Source organism: Podarcis bocagei (assembly GCF_964188305.1).
Source record: "Podarcis bocagei genome assembly, chromosome: 2".
NCBI lineage: Eukaryota > Metazoa > Chordata > Lepidosauria > Squamata > Lacertidae > Podarcis > Podarcis bocagei.
This window is the reverse complement of record NC_138126.1, coordinates 21,964,342-21,983,536: the sequence shown is the minus strand read 5'-3', so window position 1 is coordinate 21,983,536 and position 19,195 is coordinate 21,964,342. Positions and strand designations below refer to the sequence as shown.

General features: G+C 46.5%; 2 long non-coding RNA genes across 2 annotated transcripts in view; one reads left to right on the top strand and one right to left on the bottom strand.

Moving 5' to 3' along the window:
• The window catches only part of LOC308581388, a 308,379-nt gene that overhangs the window by 95,114 nt on the left and 194,070 nt on the right, over positions 1-19,195 (top strand). The gene's annotated exons all lie outside the window — the stretch shown is intronic.
• On the bottom strand, positions 2,514-8,393 carry LOC308582524. The gene is made up of 3 exons (XR_014005731.1): positions 8,096-8,393; positions 7,209-7,313; positions 2,514-3,650 (listed from the first exon to the last, which is right to left on the bottom strand). It is a non-coding gene; the product is annotated as an uncharacterized lncRNA (long non-coding RNA).

Genomic DNA, 19,195 nt, shown 5'->3' with positions numbered 1-19,195 from the left:
CAGTATGGACGGCGATGGAAATAGCATCATCAGTAGATCTGTTTCTTCTGTATGAAAACTGGAACGGGTCTAAAGTGGATGGAAGACTAGCCTTAATATAATCTAGCACCAATCTCTCAAAACATTTCATAACAACAGATGTTAAGGCTATTGGTCTATAATCATTGAGAGATACCACCACTGACTGCTTGGGGACTGGCACTATAATCGATGTCTTCAGGCAGGTAGGGACAAAACCCTGCAACAGGGATAGGTTGAAAATGTCCGTAAATACGCCGGCTAATTCTGCAGCGCAGTCCCTAATAGCCCGTCCCATGATTCCATCCGGTCCAGCTGCCTTCCTGATGTTAATGCTCCGAAAGGCACGTTGTACGTCACAGGTCTGTAATAAAAGTGGTTGTCTATCAGTAGTAGTTTCTGATGATGTGCTGGTGGCCAATGCTGTAGTGACGGTAGTTCCAGTTCGCTCCTCAAAGCGGCTAAAAAATTGATTCAGTTGATCAGCCAGGTGCGCACTGCTGCTAGCCAATTCGTTTTTAGTATTTTGCCCTGTAATTTGTCTCAAGCCTTGCCATACTCTACGAGGGTCGGAGCTCTCAAAATGTTTTTCGATCCTCCGGCAGTACATAGCTTTGGCGTTCCTAATGCCCTTTTTCAATTTGGCTCTAGCTTCTCTATACTGCTGCGCATCACCAGAGTGAAAAGCAGCATTTCTTGCCTTTAACAGAAGATACACATCCCTGTTTAGCCAGGGCTTGTTGTTAGGGAACACCCGTATTTGTTTGGTGGTAGTGACAACATCAATGCAGCTTTTAACGTAGAACAGTACTGTTGAAGCATATGTGTCCACATTATTCTCCTCAAAAAGCGACCACTCAGTGCTCCGAAAGCAGTCTTGAAGTTGCTCAGATGCACCTACTGGCCACACTCGTATCTCTCTAGTTGATGGTCTAATTCTGCATACGAGAGGTCTATATGATGGTATCATAAGTAAGGATATGTGGTCTGACTGCCCCAAATTGGGCAAGGGCCTAGTCTTGTATCCATGCATGATGTTACTATATACTCGGTCCAAGGTATTTCCCCCCCTAGTGGGACAATCAACATACTGGTGGAACTTAGGGAGCACAGTCCTTAGATCGGCTCGGTTGAAATCACCAGCAACCACAAGTGCTCCGTCCGGGTGGGCCCGCTGCTGTCTGCTAATAGCAGTTAGCAGGTGGCCCATAGCTGTAGTAGTGTTTGCATCAGGAGGTATATACACCGCTGTTATTATAACAACATTAAACTCACGTGGCAAGTAAAAAGGGCGGCACTTCACCACTAGGTACTCCAAGTCAGGAGAGCAATGCGTGTCCATTTGTTTAATGTCCGAGCTCCAGTTGTTGTTTATATAAACGCAAATTCCTCCTCCTCTGCTCTTCCCGGATTTGGCAGTTCTATCCGCTCTAATTACTGAGCGTCCTTCTAGCTGCAGAAGTCCCTGTGGAAAGGAGGGATCCAACCACGTCTCTAAAAGGACCATAACACAACAGTCCCGGATACTTTTCTGCTGAGAGGTAATAAGTTCCAACTCCTCTACCTTGTTGGGTAAGGATCTCACATTTGATACAAGGAGACTTGGCAATGCAGGCTTGTGGGGATTTTTACCTAGCCTCACTCGTAGTCCAGCCCTGCAACCCCTCTTCTGCTTGCGCCCTCTCCATTTCCTTTTCTTCCTGGCAAGGAGAGCAAGGGGAGTATCCCAAGAATGTGCAAGATATGGAGGCTCTCTGATAAGCTCAGCTGGAATGTTATAGGTTGAGACCTCCTGGTTGCAACCTTCCCCTCTGCCGATACTTAAGAGCTCTTGACGACTATAAATTACTTGTGCCTGAGTATTCACAGTCCATAGCAGCAATAAGTTCACAAATAAAAATAAAACACAAATCACTGAATACCGGTCTTCGGAGTGCCGAGCCGCTGCAAGTGCTTGTGCCGCCATCTTGGAAAAAAGGTATCCCTATTTCAGTTTGCATGATGGTTGCGGCTATCAAGAAGCAGGCTTTTGCCTGTGTTTGCATACATTTGGACACCATTTTGAAGCCAGATGACAGACCGGAAGCAAAATAGAATACAGACCACAAGTTCACTTGCAAACTTTATTGAAAGAAAGCATTGAAGCATCTGAGAAAACAATATTGCAAGGTATTACTCTCACGTTATTTCTGCATGCAAAACTAGCAGTAATTTTAACTATTATTATCGAACTCTATCGTGATTGGCCACCTAGAACTACCACCAGTCCAAACTATTTAAAAGCTTTGCTATGTTCCAGTTACATTGCAATGTTCAGGAAAGAGAAAAGAGAACATTTGAGCTCCAAGGAGGGGTTGGGAAGAACGGAGGGGTTCCATGAGCTCCTGGAAGAGATGAATTGAGAATCCAAAGGACAGGACGCAGGAGAATCTAGATGGAAGTATCTCCAGCAGGAGAGTCCAAACAGAAGTGGTTCCAGACTCCCCCCAACCATCCTGACTGACTGTGTGGAATGAGATGTTCTCAGAATGTAATTAGGAGCTGAGAAATCATCAGGGCCCTGCCAGAATTAGGGCAGATGCCTGTTATGCCAAATGTACGATCCCTCTCTAGGAATGGGGCTCATGATCATTCAGAGTTTGCAGAGAATCATGAGACTCAGACAGAGAACAGACCAAGATAGAAAACTGTCCTATGACTTGAGGCAGATGGTTTTGCTCACGAGCATGCAGACCATCCAAGTTCACCCTCTTGTTTAATGAATCTCGTCACCATCCCTACCACAAAAGCTAATATTTTTGATAACCTTTTCTGTGGTTTGCCCAGTTCTAGCAAGGGAGGGGAACTCTGGTCTCTGGGCATAAGGAAGCATTCAAGTCGTCCCCATTTGGCACAAGAGGCTATTTCAGAAGACCCCCACCCCAGCCCACATCCACCCTACGCCTGACTTCATATGAGGTCAGGTGTGGGGAAGGTAAGAGTAGACAGTGTAAAGCACTGCTTGGTAGGTGTCTATGAACTCATCAAGGAACATCCCATCCCACCCCCTTGCTGAAGTCAATTGTACACTTTTGCGGGGAGAAGTTACAGTGAAGGAATGCATAAGTGAGTAGGCACAAATGGGTGGTCCTCTTCTCTGGAACAGGAAGGAGGAGCAATTTAGGAACAGAATACAGTAGTAAAATCAGTCAAAACATAGGTCAGTTTCACAGCACAACATTTTCATTTTAGTTTTATCTGATAGTTCCATTCCACATGCCCTTTTCATATGATCAGGGCCACATTCTTTGAAGGCTTTCACCAATTCACCAGTTTCAACTGGAGAGAGATAGAGAAGTATCTTTGTTGAGATTAACTAGTCAATGAAGATAATTTTATTGTATTAGTCCAAAATCCATACCAAAAGAGAGGACAAAGGTTACTCCTCATCCAACTCTGATCTACATTTACATCTAGAACAGGAAGGAGGAGCAATTCAAGAACAGAATAGTAAAATCAGTCAAAACATAAGTCAGTTGCACAGCATGACAATTTCTTTATTTCTCCCTTGACCTTTCTTTCCTGTCCACATTTCTCTTTCAAACGTTCAGTGCCACAGTGTGTGAAGACTGAAACCAATTCACCAGTTGTACCTGGAGAGAGAAAGGAAAGTTTTGAGATTAACTAGTGAATGAAGGGAATTTTATTGAATAAGAACATAGTCTGTTCCAAAAGAGAAGGCGAAGCTTAATCTCCACAGAAATATATATTTTGCATTTTAAACTCAATCTTTATAAGTAAACTCAAAACCAGGCATAGGCAAATTTGGCCCTCCAGATGTTTTGGGACTACAATTCCCATCATCCCTGACCACTGGTCCTGTCAGCTAGGGATCATGGGAGTTGTAGTCCCAAAACACCTGGAGGGCTGAGTTTGCCTATGCCTGCTCAAAACAGAACTTTGAAATTATTCTGCTAAAATGTCAACATAAAAACAGAATAAAATTAAAGCGTGTGAAAGATACATGTCCAAATAAAAGAAACAAATATAATAATCTCCACCACTGTTGTCTAGGATAGATCCCGAATACCTTTCCCTCAGACTGGAAGTCTTTACTGCAAAATGGACCACTTTCCAAGCGACATTCCCATTAACTTCCTGTAACAGTAACCTTACTTTTCCTGTCCCTCTCCAACATTTCATCTTCTTAAGTAGTCCAATTTTTCTAGAAAAAGAGGAGCAGGAACTCACCATGAACTCCTCTCTTGTTGTCTTAGAATGGCAATGGCGACTATCTGAGAGGTGTCGGAACTGAGTTCCGGCAAGTTCTGGCTGAAAAAAAGCCCTGTTCTTAAACAAGGTCCCTATATGCAATGCGGTTTAATACAAAAATATAGCTGGCATCCAAGGCCAGGAAGATCTTCCAGTACTGCTGCCCCACAGTTGCCCAGTCTGTCTTGCTGTGATATGTCCATGAATCTCCCCAGCTGCACAGTTGAACCCATGTGTTCAAAATGGAGTTGGGGAAAAGCTTTCCAATACTCTATTTTAATTGGAAATGTCCAGTATTTATCATATCGCTGCTGATACTTTCCACCTGCCGAGTGGTGCACAGTGTTTGACAAGGAAAGGACAGTCTTGTCATTTGTTCATTGACCGCTTTGTTCATTACTAAGTGAATTCAGAGCCTGTCCGGAAAATCTGAATTGTTGTACAGTAGCAGATTTATTGTTCCCTAGTGAAACTTGAGGCAATTCCATTTATTGAACATTCATCTTTATTTGCTCAAGGTTACATGATATCTGTGGCAGCCTTCAACAAATCTTTACTCAGAGTATAGTGACTGAAATTAGTGGGTCTAACTTAGTCATGTTTATACATTCAGTATTTCTGAGTAAAACCTAGTTGAATACTACCTCAGACCCTCACTCTCTTATCCATTTTTATTATTAGTTTTAACACATCATGAATCCACAAGAACAGGAACAGCAAAACATTACAATACGTAAGTTGTCCCATTTTCTTGATTTTGATTGCTCCAGTATATAATATAAGAAATATGCCCCTTTTCTCTATAAATACTTCAAAAATTGCCTTTTTGGACCATTACTATGAGCTTTAACTTAACCATGCAAACTATGAAGCCGCTGGGAGAGATCATCAGGGGGTTTGGACTGGGTGTCCATCAATATGCAGATGATACTCAGCTCTACCTCTCTTTCAAATCAGAACCAGTGAAGGCGGTGAAGGTCCTGTGTGAGTGTCTGGAGACGGCTGGAGGATGGATGGTGGCTAACAGATTGAGGTTGAATCCTGACAAGACAGAAGTACTGTTTTTGGGGGACAGGGGGCGGGCGGGTGTGGGGGATTCCCTGGTCCTGAATGGGGTAACTGTGCCCCTGAAGGACCAGGTGCGCAGCCTGGGAGTCATTTTGGACTCACAGCTGTCCATGGAGGCACAGGTTAATTCTGTGTCCAGGGCAGCTGTCTACCAACTCCACCTGGTACGCAGGCTAAGACCCTACCTGCCCGCGGACTGTCTTGCCAGAGTGGTGCATGCTCTAGTTATCTCCCGCTTGGACTACTGTAACGCGCTCTACGTGGGGCTACCTTTGAAGGTGACCCGGAAACTGCAATTAATCCAGAATGCGGCAGCTAGACTGGTGACTGGGAGTGGCCGCCAGGACCACATAACACCTGTTCTGAAAGATCTGCATTGGCTCCCAGTACGTTTCCGAGCACAATTCAAAGTGTTGGTGCTGACCTTTAAAGCCCTAAACGGCCTCGGTCCTGTATACCTCAAGGAGCATCTCCACCCCCATCATTCAGCCCGGACACTGAGATCCAGCGCTGAGGGCCTTCTGGCGGTTCCCTCGCTGCGAGAAGCCACGTTATGGGGAACCAGGCAGAGGGCCTTCTCGGTAGTGGAACGCCCTCCCAGCAGATGTCAAAGCAATAAACAACTATTTTACTTTTAAAAGACAACTGAAGGCAGCCCTCTTTAGGGAAGTTTTTAATGTTTGATGCTGTATTGTTTTTAATATTCAGTTGGAAGCCGCCCAGAGTGGCTGGGGAAACCCAGCCAGATGGGCGGGGTATAAATAATTATTATTATTATTATTATTATTATTATTATTATTATTATTATTATTATTATTGTGATAAAGCGGGATATTAAATCCCAACTCTTCTTCTTCTTCTTGTCAGAGCTTTGCAAGGGCCGCACCATTTCAAAAAGTGTTGGAACCATGTGATCATTGTTGCTGTCTCTGGGAAGCTGTGCTGCTGATAATATGCCACAGAATACTTACCAAAAAAATAACAAAGCCACTTCTGAGCTGGAGAGGAGGTGGGGTTGCGGGCTTCACGCCCTCCCCCATGTGCACGAGGGAATCCTCAGCCACGTCATCTCCCTTGCCAGCCAATCGGCTGACTTGGGAGGCATGGCCTGCGCTATTTAGGGCTGGCGTGGCCAAGGATCTTCCTCTTTCGTTGCTCCAGCTGATCCGGTTTCCCATCCCTCCCACCCTTCAGGCAGGCTCTTTGAGATTGCTGTGAACTTCGGTTGGTCGCCGTCAAGGGGCCTGGTAGGAATTTTTTCCACTTGGCAAATTGGCTCCAGCCATTTGGCTTTTCACCTACCTCGTAGCAAATCGTCACAACTCCTCGGTATTGGCAGTTAGGCATTGGTAAGGGTATTGTTATGCAGATGAGAGGGAGGGGAGGAAGTGCCATCACCTTCCCCCACACCGAAGGGTAGTCTGGTCAAGCATTCCGGGGTGTGTTGCCCTGTCCAAAGCCTATGGAGGTGTGGGCCTAAGGCACGCCCCCGAGCGGTGACCCCAGGGGAGCTCCTAGTTGATGTGCATCAGCAGGACTCCCCCTTCTGGCAGTTAACCCTTTCCGGTCTTCATGCATTCAGGCTGAAGCTGGATAGTCAATAGGACTAATGCCTAAGCCAATACTGATCATTTCTGTAACCAATAAAGTTGTGGCCAATTTTCGCCCATTAACTTAAATCATGGTGTCACGTGTCTTTATTTCCAGTGGGGGGAAGCGGGAACTCGCCACGCAACTAAGGGAATGCACGGGCAAAAGGGGAAGCTTTGTTTACACTCTGCAGAATAGTAAATATGGAATACAAGGCTTTGTTTTCTACATTGAAGCATAGCATAGAAAAAGGAGCAATGTCAACAGGAAACATTCCTTACCCGAAAAGCTTTCTATCTTCATACAATATGATCCATCACATGTCACATCATGGTTTCTGCAAAACTTCACATCACCTGGATTGCAGATTCTGCATTTCACAGCATCTGTTGTAAGAGACATCATTTCATTTGAGGAGGGACGCGTCAATCTTCAATGACCTAACCCACCAAAATCCTGTTGGCCCACATAGCTGTCAGAATAGGTCCCACAACAGCAATAGCACAATTCTTTTTCTCTTGGAAGGTCAGACTATATTTGCATCGCTGTATATAGCATAGGATATGAAAATTGTATGCAAATTTATGGCAGGCTCCTGTGCCCCGAGACTAGCAACACCTTCCACCTAGACAGCTGGACCTTCTTTCTCGAAGATGGTACACTCTGAATCGAAGCAATCGTCAGTCGGGTTTTTTGTGGATTGACGTTTGTATGGATTCAGCTGAAAGTAGCGAGTTTTCCTGAAGAAAATGGTGGGGGGAAATGGAAAACCCCTTGGCCCTTGCCTCAAAAGCACAGGGTGAACAGCAGTGTGCATGAGCCCTAAATCTCTCCAACTATACACATGCAACAAGAGGTGGGTGATTTGATTCACTTCTACAAACACAGGGAACTGCCTTGTCTATTTTGCCCCATTATCAGGATACTCCATGCTCTTCTCACTGTAACGTTCAACTGGAGATGGTAGGTAAGGGATTAAATTGGGGCTTTCTTCACGGAAGGCAAGAGCTCTAACACTGAAATATCACAACCCCACTAAAGGAGGCATATTTTCCACTCTTGCCCCAAAGTACATCCCCTTCGGGTTGCTCATAGATTTAATCTATGTAGAAGAGTGGTTTATTCTTGCTTCACCTGCTCAGGGACAGGAAGTGGGGACCATACTTACCTCCAGTTCTGAAGCAAAGCAGGACACAGAACGTAAGTAGCCAGACCTGAACCAAACGTTGGCCGCGGTTCTCAAGAAACAAGCTCTGCCCCATTGGAAAACCTTCTTGTATGAAGCCTTTTTGCTTTTGAAGGCTGACAGCTGAGAGACAGCAGGCTTTCAGGGCAGATCAGTATTAGTTGCTCAAGCTCTGGTCAGGAACACGCTGCTCAGTTTGAGGAGCCGTGTTCAAGACGTCCATTATATAAGGCTGGGAGGAATCCTCTTGGCTTCTTGCCTCATCCTGGTGTCCTTGAAAGGTCCAAGGAGCCTCTGGCAATATGCTGGGGTCACTGAAGGGTAGTGGAAAGTGAAGGCAATGGTTATCTTGGGCCCTTTCAGGCATAAAGTGCTGATTGTTAGGACAAATCCAAATGGACTGAGGAATCACCTGAGTGGTGTACAGAATGTCCCTGACCTCAGGGGATGCCTGATGCTATCTTACGTGGGACACATGCCCACTCCTTCCGTTGTGTTTTCTGTCCAGCTCTAGGTTTCATTGTAATACCATGATGTGCTGATCAGGAAACTCTCAACCAACGAATTAAGTTCTTAACACGAGGTACCACTGTACTGTATATTGACACCCTAGAATGTGGCTGAAAGTTTATAAGTTAAATCAGTGCTTGCATCTGTTGTTCATTTCAGAACATGTCAAGTTGGAATAATTCTATGGAACACATTTACTAATATGATGAAGTGACTACTAGACATTATTTATTAGCATAGCTTCAAGGTTCCATCAGCAACCCATTTCAATGTAAGGAGAGGCCTGAATACTTTTCTGTCAAGGTCCCATTCTCTAGCCAATCAGCTCTCTGCACTATTGGGCCAATCACAATCTAAAAGGATCGCTATGGTCTGCATGGTCTCTAGACACAAAACCCAATCTTTCTCTAGACAGTAAAAGGTGGTAATAACTAGTAGTAGCAGTTCATATTCTGATAAGCAATAGGTTGCTTGCTGAACACAGCCATTGTATAAAACCAACAGGAACATTATTGGCATCTCAGGTACAAGAAGCCTCTGGCAAAACGCTTTGGTCTCTCTGAGGAACAGCAAAGGTGTGGGGAGTGGTTCCCTTTGGCTCTTTGGAGAATAATGTACGGATTATTTGGGGAAATCGCCATGGACTGAGGGATCAACCAAATGCTGTACAGAATGTCCTAGACTTCCATGGCCACCTGATGCTATCTTACATGACAGAATTATGTGATCTCTACCAGGAAGCTGCAGCCAGGCATATGTGGTTGTTGCACCACACAATCATTCAGCTGAATGCGGGCCATTAGACCTGGACTAGAGAATTTTTACATTAAAAGGCCTGGATACAGAAGAGCAGATTTTAGCCAAATGCATCTCTTCCCCAGAACTAGAGTTTGTATGTGTTGAGGGACTATGCAGTCATTGGGGATCATTTTGACCTTGCCTTACACACTCCCACAGCTTGTAAGCTGGACTAATTGAATGGAACCTTTTTCCCTCAAAAAGACTGCACCCAGAATTTTAAATGAACCAAAGGAATGAGTACTGTATACTCATATACAAGAGAAGGAAAGAAAGTTTAGAGGCACCCCTCTGTCACAGCAGTAAGTTTTGGGATATCCCAATCACTCAGTCACCAGAAGGATACGAAAGGAAACAAGTCCTTTCTCCAAATGCAAAAACTGAGTTCAGCTGAAGTTGGTCTATTAGGGCCAATGATTTATCCTCAAGTTTCCACTAGATTCCCAAATTACACTCTTTCTGTCCCCCACAACCTCCAACAATCTATTTCAATGAGTCCTTCATTCTTTTCTGCCACTCTCCCATTCTCTAGCTAATCTCTGCAAAAGCATTGATGTGGTGAGGAGGGTCCACCTACCTGCCTGTAGGCGGGGGGGGGGGGACACCCAATTAGTAGTAGTAGTAGTAGTAGCTTAACTTCTGGTAAGGAAGATGTCACCCGGTTTGAAGAACCAGACACAATGCAGCTATGCTATAAGGCCAGAGGGAGCCTGGCTGGCATCTAAGCTCATCTGATCCTGGTGGGTTTGGAAGGTACAAAAGGCCTTCGGCAATATGCTAGGCTGTCTCTCAAAAGCAGGAGTGACGTGGGCTGTGAATCCCTTGGCCTATTTGTGGCATGGTGTAGTGATTGTTAGCAGAAATCCTAATGGGCTGAGGGATCAGCCCAATGCTGTACACCATGTCTTAGACCTCCTTGCCCACCTAATACTATCTTATGTGAAAGGAATGCCTGTTCCTTTCACAGGGCACCTGTTATATGAGGCTGGGAGGAACCTTCTTGGTTTCTTACCTCATTACGGTCAGCTTGACAGGTACAGGAAGCCCCTGTCAATATGGTAAGGTGGCTCTGAAGAGCAGCAGGGGTGTGGGTGGGGGTTCCTCTTCACATGAAAGAGGGAGCAAGCTTGTTTTCTCCTGCTCTAGAGGGTAGGACTCAAACCAGTGGCTTCAAGTTACAAGAAAGCCACTTCTGAGCTGGAGAGGAGGTGGGGTTGCGGGCCCACCCCCTCCCACACACACGGGGGCTGGCTCTTAGGCCCCGCGAGAGCAAGGGAATCCTCGGACGCATCACCGACCCGGCTGGCCAATCGGTGGGCCGGGAAGGCGTGGCCTAGTGCAGTTAAGGCTGGCGCGCCCGGGGACCACCCTCTTTGCCCCATTCCAGCTGCCCCGGTTTTCCCATCCCACCCACCCTTAGGTTTAGCTAGCTTTGACCTTGCTATGGACTCCGGTTTTTCGCCGCAAGGGGCCTGGTAGGTATTTTTCCACTTGGCACATTTCCAGCCATTTGGTTTTTTCGCCTAAAGGTAAATGTACCCCTGCCCGTACGGGCCAGTCTTGACAGACTCTAGGGTTGTGCGCTCATCTCACTCTAGAGGCCGGGAGCCAGCGCTGTCTGCAGACACTTCCGGGTCACATGGCCAGTGTGACGACGCTGCTCTGGCGAGCCAGAGCCGCACACGGAAACGCCATTTACCTTCCAGCTAGTAAGCGGTCCCTATTTATCTACTTGCACCCGGGGGTGCTTTTGAACTGCTAGGTTGGCAGGCACTGGGACCGAACAACGGGAGCGCACCCCGCCGCGGAGATTCGAACCGCCGACCATGTGATCGGCAAGTCCTAGGCGCTGAGGTTTTACCCACAGCGCCACCCGCGTCGCCACAAGGGGCCTGGTAGGTATTTTTCCACTTGGCACATTTCCAGCCATTTGGTTTTTTCGCCTACCTCGTAGCAAACGTCACAACTTCCTCGGCATTGGCGGTTAGGCATTGGCAGGGGTTATTGTTATGCAAATGAAGGGGGAAGGAAGCGCCATCACCTTCCCCCCAAGGAAAAGGGTGGTCCTGTAGAGGACTCTGGGGGGTGTTGCCCTGTCCAAAACCTAGGGAGGTGAGGGCCTATGGCACGCCCCCGAGCGGTGACACCCAGGGGATCCTAGTTGGCGTACTTCAGCAGGGCTCCCCCGGCTTGTGGTTAATTCTTCCTGGTCTCCATGCTGGGTAGTCGATAGGAGCCAGTGCCTAAGGTCAATAGCTTTCAATTCCTGTAATCAATAAAGTTGTGGCCTTTTACGCCCATTAACCTTAAATAATGTCTTCATTTCACATGGGGGGAGGGGACTTGCCACGCAAAGGAGATTCCAACTAAACATATGGAAAAACATTCTGACAGTAAGAGCTGTTCAACAGTGGAACCGTCTCCTTGGAGGTTTTTAAGCAGAGGCTGGATGGCCATCTTTCACGGATGCTTTAGCTGAAATTCCTGCATTGCAGGGGGTTAAACTAGATGGCCCTTGGGGTCCCTTCTATGATTCTATGATAATTCGGTGCAAAATGTACAGATTGTGTACACAAATTGAAATGGGCTGTACATAATGTCCCAGAGTTTGGTGCTGGAAGCAGGAGGAGCCATTGGTGGTCAAGATGATTGATAGGAGGCCATTGTTCTCAGGGACCATCTTGCCTGCATCCATCCTATTAACCCTAGAGCTGCCTGCACACTGAGAAGAGGCCATGTGTCACCTGGTCAAGCTGACCGCCTCCTCCCCAGTACTGGAGATGACCTGGTTCAACCTTCCTGATCCCTATATTGCTTGGGGGAAACGCTTGATGGTCCTTGGGTCTGAGCACTGCCAGAGCCACTGCCACGTGGTATAATCCATGAGTGGCCGCCACTGTATAGGGTGTTGCCAGTGAGGCCTCTTACAGGGGTGAAGAGCCAACTTCTGAGATGTGCTTTGTGAGAAAGAAGCGGACAAGTTGCTGCAGCACCAGCCATACAACTGCACCATTGAGCTATTCCTGGGGGCGCCGTTCCCTGCTGGCTGCCTATATGTCAGAGATAGGACTGAACAGGAAGGCTGGGAACTGTCCCCTCCTCTGCCTCCTCGGCTCCTCTCGGAAGAGGAGGGGAAGTGGGAAGATTTGCACCCCTTGGATCCAGCCGTTTCAAGAGGAGAAGGAGACAGGGTTGACTTACAGCTGTGGGAGTTTTTGGAGAAGAATTTGGCAAGTGGCTTCATCCATCTGTTGAAGGCACCAGGCAGTGCCCCGATGGTGTTTGTCAAGAAGTGGAGGACAGTGGTGCTGCATGGATTACAGAAGCCTCAACTGAGCCCCCACTCAGTCCCCACTGGCCCTCATAGGATAGCTGCTTGAGGGTCTGAGGGTGGCCAAAGTCTTCACAAAATGTCAGGAATGAACCAGCTCCAAGCAAAGGTTTGCAGCCAGCTGCAGAAAGCAGCCAAGAACAGAGAAGCTTTGATGTTAGTCAGGCAGGGGAGAGCTGGCAGCTGCAGACTTCAGCTCTTCCTGACCTTGACGGGCAGGGTGATATGGCAGGAGCTGAGAGCAGGCTAGAACACAGCCAAAGCTCGCCAACAGCACAATCAGGCACGAACAAACTCAGAGACAGCCTCTCAGAAAAGGAAGAGGTTGGAGCTGATCCAATAATGGGAGCACAAGGGTCATAAGTTCAATATCTTCTTTAGATGCCGGAAGGAGTCTTCAGAAGGGTCATCTTAAGTAATGATGCCAGAGGCTTTGTTAGAGCAGTCTGGAGCTATGTTTGTTTTTGCAATAAATCCTGGGAGGGGTGGCTAACACCCCAGAGGACAGGATCACACTTCAAAACGACCTTGACAGATTAGAGAACTGGGCCAAAACAAACAAGATGAATTTTAACAGGGAGAAATGTAAAGTATTGCACTTGGGCAAAAAAAAAAAATGAGAGGCACAAATACAAGATGGGTGACACCTGGCTTGAGAGCAGTACATGTGAAAAGTATCTAGGAGTCTTGGTTGACCACAAACTTGACATGAGCCAACAGTGTGACGCGGAAGCTAAAAAAGCCAATGCAATCCTGGGCTGCATCAATAGGAGTATAGCATCTAGATCAAGGGAAGTAATAGTGCCACTGTATTCTGCTCTGGTCAGACCTCACCTGGAGTACTGTGTCCAGTTCTGGGCACCACAGTTCAAGAAGGACACTGACAAACTGGAACGTGTCCAGAGGAGGGCAACCAAAATGGTCAAAGGCCTGGAAACGATGCCTTATGAGGAACGGCTAAGGGAGCTGGGCATGTTTAGCCTGGAGAAGAGGAGGTTAAGGGGTGATATGATAGCCATGTTCAAATATATAAAAGGATGTCACATAGATTCTGCTCTGGTCAGACCTCACCTGGAGTACTGTGTCCAGTTCTGGGCACCACAGTTCAAGAAGGACACTGACATGTTCAAATATATAAAAGGATGTCACATAGAGGAGGGAGAAAGGTTGTTTTCTGCTGCTCCAGAGAAGCGGACACGGAGCAATGGATCCAAACTACAAGAAAGAAGATTCCACCTAAACATTAGGAAGAACTTCCTGACAGTAAGAGCTGTTCAACAGTGGAATTTGCTGCCAGGGAGTGTGGTGGAGTCTCCTTCTTTGGAGGTCTTTAAGCAGAGGCTTGACAACCATATGTCAGGAGTGCTCTGATGGTGTTTCCTGCTTGGCAGGGGGTTGGACTCGATGGCCCTTGTGGTCTCTTCCAACTCTATAATTCTATGATTCTATGATTCTATATCTGAAGGAGAATCTCCACCCCCATTGTTCTGCCCGGACACTGAGGTCTAGTGCCAAGGGCCTTCTGGTGGTTCCCTCACTGCGAGAAGCCAAGTTGCAGGGAACCAGGCAGAGGGCCTTCTCCGTTGTGGCTCCCACCCTGTGGAAGCCCCCCCCCCCCATGTCAAAGAGAACAACAACCACCAGACTTTTAGAAGACATCTGAAGGCAGCCCTGTTTAGGGAAGCTTTTAAAGTTTGATGCATTACTGTATTTTAATATTTTGTTGGAAGCCACCCAGAGTGGCAGCCAGATGGGTGAGGTATAAATAATAATAAAGCATTATTATTATTATTATTATTATTATTATTATTATTATTATTATTATTATTAATCTGCAGGCTGGTTGAGAGTTGCCTGCTCGGAAAATTGTACTATTACAATTGAAACCTGGAGCCGGACAGAAAACCCTCATAAGATAGCATCAGGCATCCGTTGAGGTCTGTGACATTCTGTACAGCATGCAGCTGATTTCTTAGCCCATTTGGTTTTGTCCTAACAACCAGCACTTTATGCCTGAAAGGGCACAAGACAACCATCGCCTTCACTCTCCGCTGCCCATCCGAGTGACCCAAGGATGTTGCCAGAAACAGGTGTTCCTTCCACGTTAGATATTATCAAGTGGCTACAGAGGTCCAGGACATTCTGTACAACATTTGGCTATTCCGTCAGTCCTTCGGGATTTATCCTAACAATCAGCTCATTTTACCCCCAATACTGAAAGGCTGCATCAATAGGAGTATAGCATCTAGATCAAGGGAAGTAATAGTGCCACTGTATTCTGCTCTGGTCAGACCTCACCTGGAGTACTGTGTCCAGTTCTGGGCACCACAGTTCAAGAAGGACACTGACAAACTGGAACGTGTCCAGAGGAGGGCAACCAAAATGGTCAAAGGCCTGGAAACGATGCCTTATGAGGAACGGCTAAGGGAGCTGGGCATGTTTAGCCTGGAGAAGAGGAGGTTAAGGGGTGATATGATAGCCATGTTCAAATATATAAAAGGATGTCACATAGAGGAGGGAGAAAGGTTGTTTTCTGCTGCTCCAGAGAAGCGGACACGGAGCAATGGATCCAAACTACAAGAAAGAAGATTCCACCTAAACATTAGGAAGAACTTCCTGACAGTAAGAGCTGTTCAACAGTGGAATTTGCTGCCAGGGAGTGTGGTGGAGTCTCCTTCTTTGGAGGTCTTTAAGCAGAGGCTTGACAACCATATGTCAGGAGTGCTCTGATGGTGTTTCCTGCTTGGCAGGGGGGTTGGACTCGATGGCCCTTGTGGTCTCTTCCAACTCTATAATTCTATGATTCTATGATTCTATATCTGAAGGAGAATCTCCACCCCCATTGTTCTCCCCGGACACTGAGGTCTAGTGCCAAGGGCCTTCTGGTGGTTCCCTCACTGCGAGAAGCCAAGTTGCAGGGAACCAGGCAGAGGGCCTTCTCCGTTGTGGCTCCCACCCTGTGGAAGGCCCCCCCCCCCATATGTCAAAGAGAACAACAACCACCAGACTTTTAGAAGACATCTGAAGGCATCCCTGTTTAGGGAAGCTTTTAAAGTTTGATGCATTACTGTATTTTAATATTTTGTTGGAAGCCGCCCAGAGTGGCAGCCAGATGGGTGAGGTATAAATAATAATAAAGCATTATTATTATTATTATTATTATTATTATTATTATTATTATTATTAATCTGCAGGCTGGTTGAGAGTTGCCTGCTCGGAAAATTGTACTATTACAATTGAAACCTGGAGCCGGACAGAAAACCCTCATAAGATAGCATCAGGCATCCGTTGAGGTCTGTGACATTCTGTACAGCATGCAGCTGATTTCTTAGCCCATTTGGTTTTGTCCTAACAACCAGCACTTTATGCCTGAAAGGGCACAAGACAACCATCGCCTTCACTCTCCGCTGCCCATCCGAGTGACCCAAGGATGTTGCCAGAAACAGGTGTTCCTTCCACGTTAGATATTATCAAGTGGCTACAGAGGTCCAGGACATTCTGTACAACATTTGGCTATTCCGTCAGTCCTTCGGGATTTATCCTAACAATCAGCTCATTTTACCCCCAATACTGAAAGGCTGCATCAATAGGAGTATAGCATCTAGATCAAGGGAAGTAATAGTGCCACTGTATTCTGCTCTGGTCAGACCTCACCTGGAGTACTGTGTCCAGTTCTGGGCACCACAGTTCAAGAAGGACACTGACAAACTGGAACGTGTCCAGAGGAGGGCAACCAAAATGGTCAAAGGCCTGGAAACGATGCCTTATGAGGAACGGCTAAGGGAGCTGGGCATGTTTAGCCTGGAGAAGAGGAGGTTAAGGGGTGATATGATAGCCATGTTCAAATATATAAAAGGATGTCACATAGATTCTGCTCTGGTCAGACCTCACCTGGAGTACTGTGTCCAGTTCTGGGCACCACAGTTCAAGAAGGACACTGACATGTTCAAATATATAAAAGGATGTCACATAGAGGAGGGAGAAAGGTTGTTTTCTGCTGCTCCAGAGAAGCGGACACGGAGCAATGGATCCAAACTACAAGAAAGAAGATTCCACCTAAACATTAGGAAGAACTTCCTGACAGTAAGAGCTGTTCAACAGTGGAATTTGCTGCCAGGGAGTGTGGTGGAGTCTCCTTCTTTGGAGGTCTTTAAGCAGAGGCTTGACAACCATATGTCAGGAGTGCTCTGATGGTGTTTCCTGCTTGGCAGGGGGTTGGACTCGATGGCCCTTGTGGTCTCTTCCAACTCTATAATTCTATGATTCTATGATTCTATATCTGAAGGAGAATCTCCACCCCCATTGTTCTGCCCGGACACTGAGGTCTAGTGCCAAGGGCCTTCTGGTGGTTCCCTCACTGCGAGAAGCCAAGTTGCAGGGAACCAGGCAGAGGGCCTTCTCCGTTGTGGCTCCCACCCTGTGGAAGCCCCCCCCCCCCCATGTCAAAGAGAACAACAACCACCAGACTTTTAGAAGACATCTGAAGGCAGCCCTGTTTAGGGAAGCTTTTAAAGTTTGATGCATTACTGTATTTTAATATTTTGTTGGAAGCCACCCAGAGTGGCAGCCAGATGGGTGAGGTATAAATAATAATAAAGCATTATTATTATTATTATTATTATTATTATTATTATTATTATTATTATTATTAATCTGCAGGCTGGTTGAGAGTTGCCTGCTCGGAAAATTGTACTATTACAATTGAAACCTGGAGCCGGACAGAAAACCCTCATAAGATAGCATCAGGCATCCGTTGAGGTCTGTGACATTCTGTACAGCATGCAGCTGATTTCTTAGCCCATTTGGTTTTGTCCTAACAACCAGCACTTTATGCCTGAAAGGGCACAAGACAACCATCGCCTTCACTCTCCGCTGCCCATCCGAGTGACCCAAGGATGTTGCCAGAAACAGGTGTTCCTTCCACGTTAGATATTATCAAGTGGCTACAGAGGTCCAGGACATTCTGTACAACATTTGGCTATTCCGTCAGTCCTTCGGGATTTATCCTAACAATCAGCTCATTTTACCCCCAATACTGAAAGGCTGCATCAATAGGAGTATAGCATCTAGATCAAGGGAAGTAATAGTGCCACTGTATTCTGCTCTGGTCAGACCTCACCTGGAGTACTGTGTCCAGTTCTGGGCACCACAGTTCAAGAAGGACACTGACAAACTGGAACGTGTCCAGAGGAGGGCAACCAAAATGGTCAAAGGCCTGGAAACGATGCCTTATGAGGAACGGCTAAGGGAGCTGGGCATGTTTAGCCTGGAGAAGAGGAGGTTAAGGGGTGATATGATAGCCATGTTCAAATATATAAAAGGATGTCACATAGAGGAGGGAGAAAGGTTGTTTTCTGCTGCTCCAGAGAAGCGGACACGGAGCAATGGATCCAAACTACAAGAAAGAAGATTCCACCTAAACATTAGGAAGAACTTCCTGACAGTAAGAGCTGTTCAACAGTGGAATTTGCTGCCAGGGAGTGTGGTGGAGTCTCCTTCTTTGGAGGTCTTTAAGCAGAGGCTTGACAACCATATGTCAGGAGTGCTCTGATGGTGTTTCCTGCTTGGCAGGGGGGTTGGACTCGATGGCCCTTGTGGTCTCTTCCAACTCTATAATTCTATGATTCTATGATTCTATATCTGAAGGAGAATCTCCACCCCCATTGTTCTCCCCGGACACTGAGGTCTAGTGCCAAGGGCCTTCTGGTGGTTCCCTCACTGCGAGAAGCCAAGTTGCAGGGAACCAGGCAGAGGGCCTTCTCCGTTGTGGCTCCCACCCTGTGGAAGGCCCCCCCCCCCATATGTCAAAGAGAACAACAACCACCAGACTTTTAGAAGACATCTGAAGGCATCCCTGTTTAGGGAAGCTTTTAAAGTTTGATGCATTACTGTATTTTAATATTTTGTTGGAAGCCGCCCAGAGTGGCAGCCAGATGGGTGAGGTATAAATAATAATAAAGCATTATTATTATTATTATTATTATTATTATTATTATTATTATTAATCTGCAGGCTGGTTGAGAGTTGCCTGCTCGGAAAATTGTACTATTACAATTGAAACCTGGAGCCGGACAGAAAACCCTCATAAGATAGCATCAGGCATCCGTTGAGGTCTGTGACATTCTGTACAGCATGCAGCTGATTTCTTAGCCCATTTGGTTTTGTCCTAACAACCAGCACTTTATGCCTGAAAGGGCACAAGACAACCATCGCCTTCACTCTCCGCTGCCCATCCGAGTGACCCAAGGATGTTGCCAGAAACAGGTGTTCCTTCCACGTTAGATATTATCAAGTGGCTACAGAGGTCCAGGACATTCTGTACAACATTTGGCTATTCCGTCAGTCCTTCGGGATTTATCCTAACAATCAGCTCATTTTACCCCCAATACTGAAAGGCTGCATCAATAGGAGTATAGCATCTAGATCAAGGGAAGTAATAGTGC